The 19777-nt window shown below is 45.3% G+C and overlaps 1 protein-coding gene across 1 annotated transcript in view; it reads left to right on the top strand.

Moving 5' to 3' along the window:
- Positions 1–11173: 11173 nt before the first annotated feature.
- Positions 11174–19777, top strand: part of RPH3A (rabphilin 3A) — a 199171-nt gene continuing 190567 nt past the window's right edge. Inside the window, exons 1-2 of the mRNA XM_087857336.1 lie at positions 11174–11477; positions 12077–12131. The gene's annotated coding sequence lies outside the window, so the exon portion shown is untranslated. The remainder of the gene's footprint in view (positions 11478–12076; positions 12132–19777) is intronic.

The following is a 19777-nucleotide window of genomic DNA, read 5'->3' as shown; positions in this document are numbered from 1 at the left end:
ATGTCACAATGATTTATTCCCATTTGAGCATTTCTGAGGTGGAAATTCTTGTTCAAGTGATGTTTTTGAGGGACGAGTTCTCAGAAGCAAGGGAGTGAGGAAAGTCAGAGAAGGCAGGAACAAAAGCCCAGGAGGAGAGATCTTCAGCCTGATCCCGTGGGGGGAACTCGGGAACATCAACGGCATCACGGAGTTGGTGCATCTTGAGACAAGCGGGCCAGCCTTCTGTGCCACGCTGTCAGCCAGTCATTGGCTGCGGGCTGCCCCAGGGGTGGGTTAGGGTGTAGCCTTCCCGGCCAGGTGACTCCCATTTGGAGGACGATTCTTTGGAGAAGGGTGCAACTGTGAGCGCTTAGCAGCCAACCCCCGTAGCAGCTGGGGGGTGGTGCACCCATTTGGCAAAGAGGTTCTGGGTAGGACGTTGACGGCATCTACTTCCTCTCCGTATCTCCTGTTCTGGCCAATCAGGTGTGCAACTGTGCCACCGACAGTTGTTGGTGGCTCCCTCTGGGCCAGGTAGGCAATGGGATACTGGGGTGAATGGACAATGCTTGTCATTTATCTCAGTCTGCCGGCGGGGAGGGGAGACAGGCATTCAACAGGTTATGATAACATGGTGGCCTCAGGACCTGGGGTGGCAGGCCACGGCTAAGGGGACACCGGCAGGCCTGAGGAACTGGCGGGATGGACAGGTATAGGGCGGTGGGAGGATATTCCAGGTGGAGGAAACGGGCTGAGGTGGGGGCTGCATTACTCCCCACCTACCCCTGTCTGTAGAGTTTTTACAGGCGCTCAGAGGGCAACTCAGATGGCCGCCGTCCCCTTGTCTTCTGGCTTCTGCCTCCGCTCATGTTGTTTCTGTTTTAACCTTGCGGCCACCCAGACACAGAGCTCCGTTATCTCTTCAGGGTCCCCAAGAGGAAGCAGTATTGAGCAGTGTGGACTTTGCTGGAGATTTCATAGTGAGAGAGAGGAGGGCTTGCATCACACAAACCAGTATGGACAACTCGAAGAAAGAAAAGATCATTGGATGTTTCTGTTCTCCTCTTTGGGACTATCTGGCATTGAGTTTTCCTTTCCACTGGGGTGAACAGTCCAGCCTTTTGACCCTCCCAACTCTTTCTTGAAACTCCCAATCCAATCCCCCCCAGCCCCCGTCTTATGGCAAGCAGTGCCAGTCTGTCCCAGCCTAGCAGTGTGGGTAAACCACGGGGTATCCTCCAAGTGATGGAACCCACCCTCCTCGGAGGGCAGTGCGTGTTCAGAATGCCTCTCCCAGAGTGGCCTAGCAGCTTGTATGTCCATGCACACAAAAGATAGAGCAGAGAGTGTCATAGTGGTGCTCCCTCCCCTCCAGGGGACATTTGGTGATGCCTGGACACAGTGTTGATGGTCATAATCGAGCGGGGTGGTGCTAGTGGCATCTAGCAGGTAGAGGCCAGGAATGCTGTTCAGAATCCTGCAGGGCCCAGGACAGCCCCCTATAACTGCTGGCCAGTGCGGGGTGCGGCTGGAGCAGAGGGGATGAGCGGGGAGGGGAGGGGCGACGTCTGAGAGGAGGACAGGGCTGCGTCATGCGGGCCTTTAGGCCATTTGAAGGTGCTTATCTTTAAAAACTTGATTTTTACGAATCACCCTTCAAAATAGTAATTGTTAGTCATGTTATCTTTGTTTTCATAAGGAGCCGTGTTCTCATTGAAGGTAACACATCTTCGCTTATGATTTTGAGCTTGGAGACTACATATTTCTTGACGTTGAGAATTTATGAATGTCTCAGAACCTGGGGTGGGGTCCGCCCAAATCTCCCCGAAGCCCAGTGACCTGTAGCAACTTACCTGAAATCTCTGTCGACACCTTCCTCCAGACACACATTGCTTGTGCTTCTCTACTCCTTGATTTTCTGTCTATGCGATGGTCTCCACCGAGTCCGAGTCCAGCAGGAATTAAGCGCTATCGGCCCAAAGGACATGATTCTTGGGGCTGGCAGTGATGTTCATGCTTAATGCCAATTTAAAAAAATAAACGGGTCACCGGTTTGAGTAGATGATATCCGTGTCAATCGCTGTTCGTTTTGTAACTCTTATGATGAATTTGTTGAGTATCTCCCCCTGATGCAGGATGTGCTCCCCCGTCTCTTAAGCTGATTTCTGGTGGTACATGAGATGATTTGGGGCACGGCATTACACAACCTCATGCATCAGAGAGAGAAAAGTGTGTTCTCTTTTCAGATCACACTCAGTCTTTCCTATGAGGCCATGCAGAAAGTCTCAGCTGGGTGCTGGGTGGGTCTTTAACGCTTGCTCTAATTTTCCTCCAGTGCTCTGCTCAGACAAATACATACTTTGTTCTTCTTTAAAAAAAGATTTTGTGTATTTATTTGAGAGAGAGAGAGAGCATGAGCCAGGGGGAGGGGCAGAGGGACAAGCAGACTCTCCACTGAGCAGGGAGCCTAATGCAGGGCTCAGTCCCAGGACGCGGAGATCATGACCTGAGCTGAAGGCAGATGCCTAACCAGCTGAGTCACCCAGACATCCCTATATTCTGTACTTTTTTTATGGGTAGGTCAAACACGTGTGGAAGTAGACAAAATAAGAAAATGGGCCTGGATGTACCTGTCACCCAGCTTCAACAACTATCATCTGAAGACCAGTGTTGTTCAGTCTATGCCCCTGTCTACTTCCTTCCTCCCATTTTATTTTGGGGTAGAATCTAGACATGAATAGGTATTTTTTCAATGTTGAAGAAATAACTCTCCCATAGTTCCTGGAGCCAGGCCCTTTATCATATCACATTCTCTTTTCCGTTTTCTTCTATAGTCACCTACTGCTTGTCACCATTTCACACAATCCACGATCAACAGCAGGGACACTGATGAAATGAGGCCGGGGACAGAGCTTTTGAGGGTCCTTTCCACGGGTCTGCCTGGCTCTCCTACATCCCTTGGTTTCTTGGCATGTTGGGATATAGATAGTAAGTACCCGCCAGTTGGCATCATAATATTTCCTGGATGGATCTAGGTGGTGTTGGCTTAACGGCACCAAGTGTGCTACTTAAACCCATGCACATCGTATCCCCACGGCCAGATCCACACATGCTAATTAGATAACTATCCAAGTTAATTAGATCCTACATAAGAAGCAAGATGAAGGCTTCTCTCTCTGGTCAGTCCCTCCTCTAGTATTTGCAAATTGTGCCCTTATTTAAAAACAGTGTGTCCTTGGACAATTGCCTCAGCCTGTCTGAGCCTCTATTAAGAAACGGATCTGAAGGCAAGGCTACCTGTGCAAGTGGTTTATTTGGGAAGTGCTAGAAGAGTGGGGGCGGTAAAGGAAGGGAAGGTGGAGAGATGGGCATCATTGAGCGCACCTCCAGAGTGGGCCAAGGAGTAGAAGGAAAGGCTACCTCCTGGGTGGGGGTGGGGCTAGCACCTTGCACTTCTGGCTCTGCTTACACAGCCAGAGAGATTTCTGTGGTGCTGTAAAAAGCCCCACAAAGATGCAGACATTGGCAGCTGGACGTGGCTGGAGGACACTGAAGTGCTGAGCCGAGGATAGGCTCCAGCCCCGTAACCTGATCTGCACACATCGCCCTGACATTTGTACTCCAGGGTTAGGTTTATCTCCGTTTTACAAAGAAGAGAGTGGAAGACCAGAGAGGTTTGGTAAGTCATCAGGAGTCATGCAGCTGGGGAACAGTGGAGCCAGCTTGAAGATCGGGCTCTGGCTGAAGGCTGTGACCTTAACCACTGCACTCTGCAGCCTCATCGCCCATCACACGGAGGCTCATTGACTGTCCGTCCTCTTCCTTTCCCTTCTCTCTTCCCCTTCCCTCCTGTCCCATCTCTTCCCTCCCTCCCTCCTGCTCTTCTCTCTTCTCAGGACAGTTATCCTGGGACACGTAATGCCCAAAAAAATGTTTTTTGAATTGAATAGCATCCCAGTTTGGAGCAGTAGATGCTTAGTTCACTAAATTTCAATGCACTCAACTACCAGAGAAATCCGAGTCTGTGCAGCTTTGTGGAGTTAGGGGATTGTGGCCCTGAAATTTAATCTCAGCCGGAAATTCTCAGAGGAGCCTGGGGCAGAGGAGCGTGAAGCCTGACGAACATGACAAGTGGGAATCCTTCAGTCTCTGATGTCTTCCTCTCAACACTGCAGATTTTTCCTTTCCTTTTCCTTGCCAGTTTCCCCCCCTCTCTGCTGAAACACCCCCCTCCCCAGCTCTTCGGCATTGATGTGCAAACACATGATGGCAGTTTAAATGTAGTCCCTCTTAATGGGACATTTGTGGGTCTGGGGCATGGCACGTGGCTGGGTCACATGGAGCAGTCCAACATTAAGGAGCTTGGTTAAGAAAGGGGGCTGGGTGGGGCGCTTGGGTGGCTTGGTCGTTAAGCGTCTGCCTTCGGCTCAGGGCGTGATCCCGGCGTTCTGGGATGGAGCCTCACATCGGGCTCCTCTGCTGGGAGCCTGCTTCTTCCTCTCCCACTCCCCCTGCTTGTGTTCCCTCTTTCACTGGCTCTCTCTCTCTCTGACAAATAAATAAATAAAAATCTTAAAAAAAAAAAAGGGGGGCTGTGTGCCATTACATTAGGGCATGTTTCTGTTTTCTGTGTGTTTCGAATGGTCTGACTATAAACCGGCTAATCAGACATGATAAATGTCTGGTTGCAACTGTGGGCTAACATTTGCATCAGAGAAAGCAAATTTTGAAAAGGTCAACATTTAATTTTTGCGTCTTGCAGCCGGCCTGCATCTCAGCTCTATTAAATTCAAAGCTGTGCAGTAAAATCACTGCTTGCTTGCTTACTTTACTCTGGTGAGTGTATCCCAGGATTCTAGCCGTTGCTTGGAACAGCAGGCTGTAAGTGACTTGGATCAGAGAGGGATATTAAATGTGGTTGAATGCGGAGGCGAGACTCTTAGTCTCAGACAAGCGCTAGAAATTTTGGAGATCTGTGACTATATTGTTAGAAGAAAGATAAGTGGACTCTTGTATGGCTTGAGATGTGGTGGAAGGACAGTTGCCTTCATTCATTTAACACAGAAAAGCAGAACCATGACCTGGGGAGAGACCAAGCCTTGATCTGATCGCTTGAGTGCCTGGATCCAGCCTTGCCTGAAGCTCCTGGTCATTTTATTTACCTGAAACAATAGTGTCTCATTTTAAGGAAACTTCTCAAGTTGCGTTTTATTCAGATATAACATAAAGGCTTCTGACTAATAAGTCATACAAGGAGATACTGAGAGAATTGCAGAAATGAAGCTTACAAGGTCCAGAGTTTGACCTGATAGTTACAAGATCCAGCCACCAGGCATTATTCATTTTAATTGTCACCTTTGATTCCACAGTGAAGGCTCTTATTGTCCAACATCAGTATGTGTGAATTTCTGCCCCGTTTGAAGTTAGTACAGCTCATTAAACACCTGTTGGTTTCTTTGCTTTTGCCAAATGATATTCTTATCTCTTTGGCTTTTTCTAGAGTCTCTGGGTATAGATCATCTAGGCACTTTATGGATTTACTCAGTTTATTGCCAGGAAAACTTGTTATTCTCTGAAAGGTGTGCTTTAAACACTTGAGCAAAGACCTTGTTCTGTGTCTTAAGATTGTTAGCACAACCCCCCCCCCCAAATTCTGTAAGCAGTACTCAAGCTAAATTGGAATCTTGCTTGTGAGGAGGCAGGTGTAGGGTGTTTCAAAGCAGAGAGAGCTCTCCTCTGCAAATCTCATCTTTCCACTCCAGCTGGAACTTGAATCGCCATCATTGGGGGGTAAATCACATCTGGTTTGGATTTCATAGTATGGCTCTTAAGTATCTTCATAGAATTGTTTGAAGATTGCAGTTGCTTCTAGTAGATCTGATTCATGGCTGCAGCAGCTGCTGTCTGAATCAACTTGTAAATAGGAGTGGAGTTTTGAATGGAGGGGGATGGGGCAGAGAGCCAGTCCCTGGAGGCAGGTTTACAGAAGAGAGATGAATTACAAGGGCTTCCACTCCAGGTTCAAATCCCAGGTTCATATCCCAGCTCTGACCCTCGCTCTGGGATCCTGGGCAATGTTCATACTGTCTCTGATTTTCAGTTTCCTGTCTATGAATTGAGACTAATAACAGTGCCTGCCTCCTGGGTTGCTGTGAGGATTAAATCTGATAACAAATGGACAGTACTTGGCTCAGTGGCAGAGTTGTGGTACTATGTGCAGAGGATACATAGTTAATGCTCAATAAATGGTAGCTATTTGTATCAATAAGGATGCTTTTATTGTGACAAAAATCCCATTCAATAGTCATAAGCAATAAGGAAAATTTATTATCTTGAGTCACAGTGATTCCAGGATTAATTCAGTACCTTGAAAACTTCATCAAGGACCAGTGTTCTTTTCTTATTTCTCCTCTGCCACCTGATGATGGCTCTCCCGGTTCTGGATGTCATTGTCAGGCTCAGTTTAATGTCCAGTCTTGAAAGAAATTCCATTTCATTTTGTGTACCTCTTTTTAAGAGCAAAAATACCTTTTTCTGAAGACCTCAGCCGACTTAGTCACAGTTCACTGGCTAAAACTTCATCATGTGCCTAAGCCAGTCCAAGGGAATGGAACCAGAATGATGACCATGGGAGAGGGTCACCCTTGCCCAAGAATCTTGTGAAAGATTGCATGATCCAAGTGTCACAATAGTATCTTCCATCTCATATGCCTTCTTATAATGTGATCTTGTTACTCTTTCCATTAAGTGGTGGTGTCCATGTCCTCTCCCCTTGAGTCTGAGCAAGCTTGTGACTATGGTGGCGTGAAACCATGTGACTTCTGAAGCTAGGTTATAAAAACCCAATTGAGCTGTCATCTTGTTTTCTTGGGATGCTTGCTCTTGGAACCCAGCCGCCATGCTGTGAGGAGCCCAAATAGCTTATGGTGAGTCCCATGTGGAGGAACCAAGGCTCCCAGCCCACAGTCATGGCTGAGTTCTACCCAACAGCCAATACCATCTTGTTGTCATGTGAGAGGGCCATCTTGAAAGTGGATCCCCCAGCTCTGGTCAAGCTCCCCACATTGTACAGAACAGGGATGAGCTTTCCTCACTGAGATCTGTCCAAGCTGTAGATTTCTGAGCAAAATAAATGGTTGTTGTCATTTTACTTATTTTATTTTATTTTTTAAAATTTTATTTTATTGGTTGTTATTTTAAACCACTAAGTTTTGGAGTGGTTTATTACATAGCAAAATGTAACCATAGCAGGTGAGCAGACCCCTGGACAAAACAGGAGTTTTGGTGAAAAGGAGGAAGGGAGAAAAGAATGTTGGGAAGGTAATCATTTGCATTTGCTACATGGTTAAAGAGGATGATGAGTGTAACAATAGACTGGAATTTAGTAAATTATACTTCTAGCACAGGTGGATAAGTTCTCTTCTGCATGTCCAAGAGACCAGGGCTTGCGACAAAGGGAGGCAGGTTTGGCCTTACTTTTATGAAAGTATTCAAATTCAGACTTCTGCTGTTCTCTCCAAGTTAGGTTAACATGCAGTCACATGTATGGTCAAAAAGCACCAGTTTATTAAGTGTCAACATTTAAATTATACCACAATTTCTGTTCCTCTGTTTTGGCCTTTCTTCACTATTTATCAGTGTACCAAGAGCATTAAAATATAAAAATGGTTTGGATTTTTCTCAGTTGCCAAGGGTTCTTGCTGATGGATATGCTTTCCTTTTGATCCACTCTTGCTTGTTAAGACATGGAATTTCTGGACCATCCTGGATCTTTGTTCAATTTACAGCTAACTCATTTCATTCATTCACTCTCTCATTCATTCATTCATGCATGTTTGAGGCTTGCCTTGACTAGCCTTCTGATTTCTTATTCATCCGTTGTCTTCACTGGTTCTGAGCAAGTCCATTGCTAGAGCAGCTCTGAAACTGACCAGAACGCCAGCCTCTAGTGAGTGATTCCCACAGAGCTGTCTGCAGACCAGCAGCATTAGACGTGGCTCAGATTCTAGACTCTACTCAGATTGTCTGAATTTCCAGATCGGTCGTCAGTGGTAAGGCTCAGGAATCTGCATTTTAACAAGCATCCCTGTGATTCTCATGCCCATGGAAGTTGGAGAACAACTGACCAATTTCCCAACAGGGACTTCAAGGTGCTGGTTCGAAAAGAGTTCTGAGGTCGAGTCTTGGAAACACTGCATTGTTTAGGATCCCTCTTGTGGCTTCACAACGTAAACTTGCCTATTAAAGGCTCTGAGAAGTCCTGCTAGTAAGAAGCACGTTGGTCTTTGTCAACACAGTGTTTCCCAAACACATTTGTGCATGTGACTTTTTTTTCATGTCTTATCTGTTAAAATTCTGGAAATTAAAGCATGACACGTGCTTCAGTGAATGTTGGCATATCCCAACAACGGCGATCCTGGGGCTAATTTACATTCACTGTGGAATATGTGTTCTGTTCAAGAAAGATTTCTGAGGAAATAATTTTATCTTAAAAGTTTGTTGTTGTAACAACAGTGTGAATAGAGAAAGAGTCATAGGCGCTGTGACTGGACAGATGCTGGTCCAAATCCTGGGCTGCTCCTTCTTAGCTATGAATTCTCAAATAATGTCCTTGGGCTCCTTGAGCCTCAGTTACCTCACCTGTAAAATGGGAAGAAAAATATCTATGTGGCTGAGTTGTTGTGGGTATTCAATGTGAACCCTTCTCCTCAGGGGCACATAGTGGGCTCCTGGCAAATGCTAGATTCCTTCCCCATGTAGCAATAAGCTTCAAGTGTCTGGCAAATTCATGTATGTGGAACATTTCATGATTAGAGTGGCTAAATGAAGCATAATTCACTGCCAAGGGGTGCAGACACTTTGAAAAGAGATGGAGAGGAGAAAGGTTAGCCAGTTGCTGAAGGGCAGACAGTTTTAAAAAATTGTGATAAAACCCACATAAATTTGACCATTTCAGCCATCTTTCAGGGACAGTTTAGTAGCGTCAAGTACGTTCCTAGTGGGACTGAAGTAATGCACCCATTAAACAACAACTGCATACCCACCTTCACCCTCAGTTACCTGTCCTTTCCCGATGAGGCTCCCACACTGTGAGGTCGTCATTCACGCGGGACTTCGGCTCTGGACAGGGCGCTCCGGGAGGACAGAGGTTGTACTCTGTCTTGGGGTCTACATGTCCCCAGTGCTCAGCATGATGCCGAGCACACAGTAGGTGCTTAGCAAATGCCTGCTGAAGGGATGCGTGAATGCACGAGCAGGAGAGTGGGCTGGGAGCTCAGACAGTTCTTTCACAAGCCTAGCTGCGAGGTCTAGCCGAGAAGAATAAAAAGAGCTGACCCTCGCCAAAGTGGTGGGAAGGGCGTGAAGCCAGGGATGGCCAAGACCTACGGTAATGTCGGCGGCTGGATTTCACATGCGTTGTGCCTGGACAGAATGTCTTGGGGGGAATGAGGAGGGAGGGTATGAGGGAGGGTATGAGGGAGGTATGAATTCTTCTGCTGCCCCCCACCCCCAACCTGACTCATGAGATATTTCAACAGGTGCAGCGAGCCAGCACACCCGGGGACCTCAGCAGGGTTTCAAAATTAAATTTATTTTTTATCTCATGCTTTGGAGTTGGAAGGATCCAAAACCCGATTACTTACTATTTCCCCTGAAAATCCGTGAAGAACACATGGGTTAAGCATGTGGGGCTTCTGAGCATGGTGACCGAGAGCCCCCAACTCTGGAGCCAGACAGAAGTGGTGTGAAATCAGGTAGTTTACCAGCTGTGTGCCTTTGCCAGTCACCTCCGGAGCCTTTGTTTCCTCATCTTTAAAATGGGCATCATGACCCGGCCTCAGAGAGTAGGTGTGAGGTCACTAAGATAATCATTCTCGTGGCACATGTGTATATTTAGTTCTCAAATGTCGCTAGCAATGACAATATAAAGCCATTGATTGTCCTTGCTGGGTGCCGAACAACTGTCTGATTGATTTCCCACAACACTCCTATGCGTAGGTATTATTCTCATCTCATTTGACCAATGAAGAAACTCAAGCCTACACAGAGAGTTAAGTAACTGGCTCAAGGTCACACAGCAAGCCAGTGGTGGAGCAGGACTGGAACCCAGGAAGTCTGGTTCCAACGCTTATGCTCTATTCTATATTGCCTCAATGATAAAGAGGGGAGGAGCCAACTGCTTTTTTTTTTTTAATTTAAGAAAAATTTTGAATGCAGATGGGAAATTTCATGCGGGCAAGAGCCATGTCTATTTTATTCTCCAAGGTGTATCTAGGACAGAGGTCGACAGACTATGGCCTGTGGTCCAGCCTCCCGGCTTTGTATATAGTCTTATTAGAACAGAGGCACGCTCATTCGTGTATGTCCACAGCTGCTTTCTCTCTGCAGTGGCAGAGTTGAGTACTGGTGACAGAAACTGTAGATCCTGCAAAGCCTAAAATATTTACCATCTAGTCCTTTCCACAAGTTTGCTGTCCCCTCCTCTAGGACAACCCCTGGGTAGCCACGCACATAGCTGACTCTCAAGAGATATTTGTGCGTTGGGTGAGTTAAAATTTCAAAAATGCCGATGCTAGGAGCCTGTTTTCTCCTTTGAGGAGGGCTCATTCATCCTACCACTAAGCATCATCAGCAGACTTTTCCTGAGCCGGTCACTCTATTAGCCCCTCTGTGACCTCATGCCTCTAGAGAACCCCCCCAGAGGGAGGCATGACCAGCTCCGTTATTCTGGGAAAGAAATGGTGGCTCAGGCTGAGAGGTGACTTGCTCAAGGTCCCACAGCTGATAAACAGTGGCAGAGCTGGGAATTGAAATCTGGACTGGCCTCTGACCTTGACGCTGGGAGTGTAAGCAGATGTGTCCCTCTCTGGGGGCCCAACGGCCTCAAAGAACCCAAGACAAAGTACATTTGAGCTGTCATCTACCCTGCCAAGGACACTTGTTAGTGTCTGAGATGGATTTCTGTTTGCTGTTTCTGCTGGCAGCACCACTGAAATATGGCCTAATTATGATGTCTTAAGGATAAAGCATTGTGTGATCAAGGAGCTCGGGTTGAAAATTTTGTCAACGTGACAATAGCTACTCCCCTTTTACTTCATTACTGTATTAGTTTACAAATGCTGCTCTCACAAGCAGCTTAAAACATGGCTTAAAACAACCCATATTTATTCTCTCTCAGTTCTAGAGATCAGAAGTTTGAAATGAGTCTTACTGAAGACTAAAATCAAGGGCTAGGATCCAGGTTCCTTCTGCAGGCTCCGTGGGAGAAGCCATCATCTGCCTCTTCCAGGCACTAGAGACTGCTTGTGGCCCCTCCCTCCCTCTCTAAAGCCAGCACTACAGCACCTTCTCTCTCTCTCTCTCTGACCTCCTGCTTCCCTCTTATAAGGGCCTTTGTAATTATAGTGGGTTCACCTAGAAAATCCAGGTAGATTTTCTTCCCATCTCAAGATCCTGACCTTCATCACATCTACAAAGCCCTTTTGTCATATGAGGTAACATATCCCTGGGTTTCACGGATTAGGGCATAGACATCTTTGGGGTGAGGGGAAGACACTGTTCCCCCTTCCACGATCACTCAGAATCCTTTGAAATCCTGTTGGCTGAATCAGGTTTCCATCTGAGAATCCGTCTGTGCCAGTTCAGATGTTAGCTGAGAATGATGGGGGTGAGTGTCTGTAAAGGATGACAAGGAGGGAGAGCAGGAATAGAGTGTGATGGGGGTCTGATGGCTTTGGAAATGAGGGGCAGGAAGGAGAGCTGGGTGGGAAGAGCCTGAGACCCCATGCAGCCGGGAAGTCTCGGCCAGGCTTGATGGAGAGCCCTGGAGTGACGATTGCCCTTCAAGGAATCCTGTGTCTGTTACGAGTGGCCAGCTGTGCCACTCATGCCAGCTTGGGGTCTCCGGAAGGTATAGCAGCTGGAGACTGGCAGCCAATCACAGTCCTCGCAGCTGCCGGCAGATCTGAGCTGTGCCCTTCCTGGCCATCACCGCAGCAGCATTAGACGGGTTCGGGGAGCCTCCCTCTTCTCCACCTTAAAATCATTAAGTGTGTAGTGAGGTCTGACAGTTTGAATTGTCCTTGTCCTGCAGGAGAGACAACACTCCCTGGGGAGTTGGAGTCAAAGGGACTGTCTGCCTATTAGTGGTGAGTGACTTTGGGAATGTGGTGTCCCCTCGGAGCCTCCGTTTTCTCCTCTCCTAATATTCATTCCACTTCTGATCTCCGTTGTTGGCTGATTGCCTGCCAGATGCCTCTTGAGGGACCTGGGACTCAGCCGTGCACAAGATAGATGTGGTCTCTGTCCCCCTGTTGCTGATGGCTGGCGACAGTTCCCAGCTGGCAGGGTGGTCCTGATTGTAAATGTGGGCATCACTTTGTAAACAAGCCCTTCACCAATGCTGCAGGGAACACGTCCCATAATTTGGGGAGCTGTTAATTCTTTTAGGCCACAGTGTGCTCTGAAGTGTGGGTTTAGCCAGACATGAGCTTTGGTTCTTCCTGAGCCCAAAATATGCCAAGAATCAAGGAGCCTGGGTGTATCATATTTTGCACAAAGCAATCTTTTTTTTTCCCTGGCTCAAAGACCTAAATTTTATGTTTAATGAGTGGAAATTATGCTTCCCTTGGTCTGTCTTTCCTGATGGTATCTCTTTAAAATCTGTTCCGTTTCATCAATACTCTGTAAGTGCTATAACCCTACTGCAAGAATGTAGGTTCTGGGGCCAGACTGTCTATATCCCCTAAACCTCTGCTCTGCCACGTACTGGCCCTATGACCTTGAGCAAGTAGCTTAGAGTCTGTGTCTCAGTTTTGTAATCTGTATAACGGGGTTAATAAAGGTGCCTACCTCATAGGATTGCTACTTTTGTTCACTTTTTATTGCACATCTACTATGTGATAGGTGTGTTATTCTCAGAGCTGGAGGTAGCAGTGAATAAAACCAGACAGATGTTCTAATGGGTGGGGGATGACGGACAGGCAGTGAACAAGTAAACTGTATTAATATGACAGATGGGGTAAGTGTCATGCAGAAAAATAAACCAGAGTAATGGGGCTAGAGAGGAAGAGCGTCTACTATGCTAGGTCACATTGTAGGTGACGTTTGAGCAGAGACCTGGAGAAAATGAGCCACGTGGATGTATGTCTCGGGGAAGAGCATTCCAGGCAGAGAACTACAAGTGCAAAGGCCCTGTGGCAGCAAAGAGTTTGAAGACCAGCAGGGAGGGTAGTGCAGGTGGAACAGAGTGAGTGAACAAAGGTTTAAGTGGGTTCGTAAAAGTCAAGTGCCCAGAGGAGTGCCTGGCACAGTAGCAAATGCTTCATAAATGTGACTTGTCATTGTGATTATTATGGCTATCAGTCTTCAGAATATAAGACTCATTTCGGGGGGAAAGCTAGGCTATACATTTCCGCAATATTATACAACATATTAAAAAAAGAGATTTAGTTTTCTTTTATGTTGAAAGGAATATGTCTATGATCATTGTAGGCAATTTGGAAAATCCAGATGGAGACAGATGGAGACAACCATCATTAATGTCTCGTGTATTTCCCGCTGGTATTTTTATGTGCTTAGTTTTTAATCCATTACAACTGCAATCACCGCAGTGTATGTGCGCAATTCTCTTTGCTATTTTTTTACTTCTCTCGATGACATAAATATTTCTCGTAATATAAATGTATCATAAACACAATTTGTTACGGCTGAGTAATGCTCTGCTGAGTACAACATGCTAACCCATTCCTCAGTTAATGGACATTTAGGTTGGTTTTCATTTTTCTCCATATGCATAAAATGCACATTATTTTCCCCCTCCTAATACTTAAGGTTGTTTTCTTAGTTGACATTCTCAAATATGAAATTTCTGATTCACAATTCAAGGTGGTTGGTGGTTCACTCATAGGAATTTAAAACCAATGATGTTTATTTGGGTGGTTCTTTAATGTGTAGTATACCAGATCTCCTGGTAGCCTGCAGATAGTGCTACATTCCATTTTATTCCCTTTTAGAGTTGGAAAAGTTCATGTCCATTCATCTCTGAGAGTCATAAGATTTGCTATTTGGTGCTCCTGGCACTTTCCATTTTAAATTATTTAAGAAACTGTCTCCATCCACTGCCTTGGTAAGACTTTCTGACTTGTGGTAATACTGGCTCTAAGGTGAAGCAGGCTGTAGGAGTGATGGGGTGAAAAAATGGATCTACTAAGTAGTTCTGTCACCTGAGGCAGCCACACCTTTTCTGTGGGCCTCAGTTTCCCCATGTGTAATAAAGACTTCATTCACTGACACCTGTTCTTATAGCAATGGGGTACCTGCTCTTTGAGCGATATTTTACTGTATTATAAGCTCCATGAGGTCAGATATCTTGTCTGCATTTCATGAATGAAAGTTCATGAGGGTTTAGAATTTTCTAGAAATCTTCCCTTTTCTGTTGAACTAAGATTTTCTTTTTTTTTTTTTTTTTAAAGATTTTATTTATTTATTCGACAGAGAGAGAGACAGCCAGCGAGAGAGGGAACACAAGCAGGGGGAGTGGGAGAGGAAGAAGCAGGCTCATAGCAGAAGAGCCTGATGTGGGGCTCGATCCCATCACACCGGGATCACGCCCTGAGCCAAAGGCAGACGCTCAACCGCTGTGCCACCCAGGCGCCCCTGAACTAAGATTTTCTTATCAGATTGGGTATGAGGAAGCCAAGAAGAAATATTTGCACAGTGAGGGGTGATTTGGGGGTCCAAAAGTGGAGTCTCTTTCTCTATGTAATAAATAGTAATCACTCAATAAATATATTGAATGACTTAATGAATATATGTTCACCTTTCATTTTAAAAAATACAAATGGGTTCATATTATAAATACCGCTTGACTTTCTTTAAACTTAATTGTATCTTGGTGTTTTTGCATGTTAGTGCTATAGCTCCACCTTGCTCTTGATAGCAGAGACACTGAGTGCAATAGAACACATGAACCTTCATTTTTTTTATTGTAGTAAAATATTCATAACATAAAATTTACCATTTTAAACATTTTTAAGTGTATAGTTGAGTGGCATTAAGTATCTTCACAGTGCTGTGCAGCCATCCCTACTATTCACTGCCATCACTTCCCCATCATCCCAAACAGAAACTCTGTCCCCAGTAAACCATAGCTCTTCATTCTCCTCTTCCCTGAGCTTCTGGGAACCAGTATTCTACTTTCTGCCTCTATGAACTTGGCTATTCGAGGTACTTCATATAATGGAATCATACAATCTTTATCCTTTTGTGTCGGGCTTATTTTACTTAGCATAATGCTTTTTGAGGTTCATCTATGTTGTAGCGTATATCAGAATTGAATTCCTCTTTAAAGGCTGAAATAATATTCCATTGTATGGGTAGACCACATTTTGTTGGTCCATCCATCTGTCGATGGACACTTGGGTTGTTTCCACCGTTTGGCTATTGCGAATACTGCTGCCATTAACAGGGGTGTGCAAATATCTCTTTGAGTTCCTGCTTTCAGTTCTTTTGGGTACATACTGGGAAGTGGAATTACTGGATCATATGGTAATTCTTTTTGAGGAACAACCGAACTGGAACCTTCATTTTAAAAACCAGTCACTCCCTGTGTTTGTGTCCATAACTACAAGGTCATTGTGGGTGGGTGGGTAGGTGGGCTGGTGAGGGACCCGAGAGAGAACACGAAACTCTGGCCTTGGAGAACCTCCACCACCTGGTGTGATTTCCATGCACGTTTGTTCTTGTCCTCCTTTCTGTCTTCGGCCTCATTCACAGACCCATTCGTTCATTCATTCATTCAGTTTTCAACACACAGAGTAGGATTACTTTCGTCGTATTTCAGGCATAGTTTTAGGTTCTGGGATATTTGGGGAAAATAAGCAGCCAATACCTCTGCCCTTAAGGAGCTAATATTATGATAATTATAAGCAGTAACACAAATAAAATGAGTAAATAATACAGAAGTTTTACAAGGCAAAGATTGGTACAGAAAAATGAAATGTGGGACAGGCAGTGCTTGGACAAGTGCGTTGCAGTTTTCAATCGGGGGCTCAAATGCCTAGAAGGTGGCTTTTGAGCCAAGACCTGAAGGAGGAAGGGGAGTTGGTTGTATGGATAAAGGGACTAACATTTTAGGCAGAGGAATCAGCCAGTACGGAGGGTGTCTCTGGGAACAGCGCGGCGGGGGCAAAGGGAGCAGGTGGAAGAGTGGGAGGAGGTGAAGCTGGTGAGATCATGGGGGCAGACTTCATAGGGCCTTGTAGACCATTGTAAAGTCACTGACTTCCTGTCTGAGCTGAAGTAGCACATGTCCGGGAATTTTTGACCAGAGGAGTAATGGGATCTGGTTTTCTTTTCTCTTTTCTTTTTTTAAAAGCAGGGTTATACCACCTGCTGTGTCGAGAGTAGACTGCAAGGCTTACCTGCGTAAAGTCAGGGAGATCAGTCAGGAGGCAGTCACAAGGATCCAGGTGCAAGAAGGCAAGAGTGCTCCTGGGTGTGAGCCGCGGACGTGATGGGAAGTGTTTGGATGAGCCAACAGAGTTTGCTGATGTATTATGTGACTTGTTTGTCAGTAAAATGCTCTAAAGAAAACGAATGTTTTGCTGCATGTGTAGGCATGGCTGTTAAGTATTTGGTATACTGGGGCAAGATCAATTTGTTAATAGATAATGTTGCTGTTGGGTTGGTGCCCAGATGGTCAGATTAATTGACCCTTACCTGCTGGTGCCTCATGGTCTCTCTAGTCAGATTCAGAGGAGGAAGAAGAAGATGCTGATAATGAGAGCAGCTAATCTTGATTGAGAACTTACTTTATGCCCAGCCCTGTTCCTAGCTCTCCCATCTTACACAGCAGATAAATAGTCATCGTTGCATATTTAGAAAAAGGTTTTGAAATAATCACACACTTATAGAGAAATTGGGGGTACAGTACCGAATTTTTTCCCCCCACGAAATCATTTGGCCATAAGTTACTCCACTTAGCCTTTGGGTGCCTCAGTTTTCTCCAGTATAACATGGTTAGGAATGAGAGATCTCAAGTCAGGCAGACCTAAGTTCAAATCTTGGATCTACCATCGACTTGATAGATGGCCTTGGGCAAGGCAGAGCAGCTCTCTAAGCTTTAGTTCCCGTGTCTGAAAAAGGGAATAATTACAGCACCTGCTTTCTCGGGTGGGTGTGTGGATTTTGCTAGCTGTAATGTGTGTAGAGCACCTAGCAGAGAGCCTGGTCCGTGGTAAGTGGTTGGTAAATGTGCTTCTGGGATTCTTGTTTAGGTCTCAGAAAATTTCCCCCTTTCAAAAGAAAAGGGGGAAGTATTAATTAGAGACACAGTTCGGCCTATGCCCATGGGAGGGATCTACACAGAAGTGCAGCGTTGTCTTCCCATTTTGCAGATAAGGCAACTGAGTCCCAGAAAGAGTAAGAAGTTCTTGATAGGAGGCAGATGTGGCATTTAATGTTTTGTCTCCTGTTCAGTCTTCAGAATGTTCCATTAAAGTGGATGTGCCCCTATGACCTAGCAATCGCACTACTGGGTCTTTATCCAAAGGATACAAAAATAGTGATTCGAAGGGGCACCTGCACCCCAATGTTTATAGCAGCAATGTCCACAATAGCCAAACTATGGGAGGAGCCCAGATGTCCATCAACAGATGAATGGGTAAAGAAGATGTGGTATATATATGCAATGGAATACCACTCAGCCATCAAAAAGAATGAAATCTTGCTGTTTGCAATGACGTGGGTGGAACTAGAGGGTATTATGCTAAGCAAAATAAGTCAGTCAGAGACAAATACCATATGATTTCACTCATATGTGGAATTTGAGAAACAGATGAACATAGGGGAAGGGAAGGAAAAATAAAATAAGATAAAAACAGGGAGGCAAACCGTAAGAGACTCTTAACTATAGGGAACAAACTGAGGGTTGCTGGAGGGGCGTGGGGTGGGGGGATGGGGTAACTGGGTGATGGATATTGAGGAGGGCGTGTGATGGGCTGAGCACTGAGTGTTATATGCAACTGATGAATCACTAAATTCTACCTCTGAAAATAATAATACACTATATGTTAACTAAATTGAATTTAAAGAAAAAAATTTTTTAAAAAGTGGATGTGTTACCTTCTGTGAGCAATTAAGGAAGAGTTATTCTGGAAGCACTTCTGATTAAAATGAAAACACTGTTTCCACAGCAGCTTTGAACAAGCCCCCCACCCCCACCAAAATAAGCAACCCACTGCATTCTGGGTTAGTAGCTATCTGAGCTGTACCCACATATCATGAGGTGTTTGAACATCAAAGCAGGGACCATCCTCTCCTCTCTTCACAATGGGGACAAAATTGCATTCTTCTGATTGAGACATAATTGCATCAGGATCTCAGTAGGGAGGAGGGAGGGCAAAATGCTGAAAGTCAGTCTGTACCTTTACGAAGTTATTTACTTTCATTCAGCAGGGCAGCTTTGCTCTCTTTGGGTTTCCATTAATTTTTTTTTCTTGTCTACCATATATTGAATGCTTACTGTGTTGTAACTCTGCATTAAGCTCTTTATTTTTTGTAGAGGAGCATTTTCCCTGCATGTTTCCCATTGAACTCATTCCAGGTTAACTATTTCCCCAATTAAATCTAACTCCAAAGGAATGCAGTGCTAGACAAAGAGGTTTTAGTATGAGATCCTTTGCCTGCATGCATGCATGTATCCATCCATCCACCCACCCACCCACCCATTCTGTGAAGAAGGTATTGCTATTTCCAACATATAAGGAACCGTCAGGTCAGAGAGGTTGTGATATGCCTAAGGTCACGCAGCCAATAAGAAGTACTGGATTTTGCTCTAAGCAAGAGGGGGACTCACTTCTCTCCCATTGTCTATGGCGGGGATCAGCAAACATTTTCTGTAATGCACCAGAGAGTAATTGTTTTAGGTTTTGCAGGCCACACAGTTCCTTTCACAACTGCTGAATTCTGCCATCATAGCATGAAAGCAACTATAGACAATATGCCAGTGAAAGGGACTGTATTCCAATAAAACTTTGTTTGTAAAAACAGGACGCAGGCCAGATTTGACCCATGGGCCGTAGTCTGCCGACTCCTGCTCCGTGGTCCTAGGGTTGTGAATCATGGTAACGCATTCTTCCTGATCTCCCAGCTACAAGGGTGGGCACATGACCAAGCTGGGCCAATCAGAGACTTCTCTAGGATTGATAAGATGATAATAAAAGAGAGAAGTATGCTTTTCACTGTTGCTACGCTAGTAGAATGAGAGTGTGGGGTGGAGGTGGCCATCACGTAGAGTAAAGCCAAGCAGAGACAAGAATGGCCAAGCAATTGGTAGGGGAGAGAGAGAGAAATAGAGGTAGATATTATTGGTTAAGCTTCTGAATTCAGCCATGCCCAAGCTGAGTTGAATATACACTCCTAGATTCCCCAATATTGTGAACCTATAAACCCCTATTTATTTGCTTAAATATGTTTGAATTGGATTTCCATCACTTGAAACTAAGAGTCCAGAGTAATAGCCCCAGTGTATTGGCCTCATAGTTTCATAATACAGGCTTAGTGTTCCCATGTGGTTAGAAACATGGCTTCTAACAGCTGTAGAGTTGTGTCTTTCTAACATCATAACCCAGAGAAAGAGGTTGTCTTCCTCACTAGTTTTAACAGAAAATCCCAAGGAAGGCCTCTGATTGCAAATCTTGGGTCACTTGTCCAAGAATTCATTTCGTTCATAAGGGTGGAAGATTCTGGTTGACTGATTGCCTGGGGATGGGGAAAGAAGTTTGTGGGACAT

The sequence above is a fragment of the Ursus americanus genome, chromosome 30 (genome assembly GCF_024610735.1).
Source record: "Ursus americanus isolate L20-20 chromosome 30, mUrsAme1.1.p, whole genome shotgun sequence".
Classification (NCBI taxonomy): Eukaryota; Metazoa; Chordata; class Mammalia; order Carnivora; family Ursidae; genus Ursus; species Ursus americanus.
This window is presented reverse-complemented; position numbering and strand designations above follow the sequence as displayed.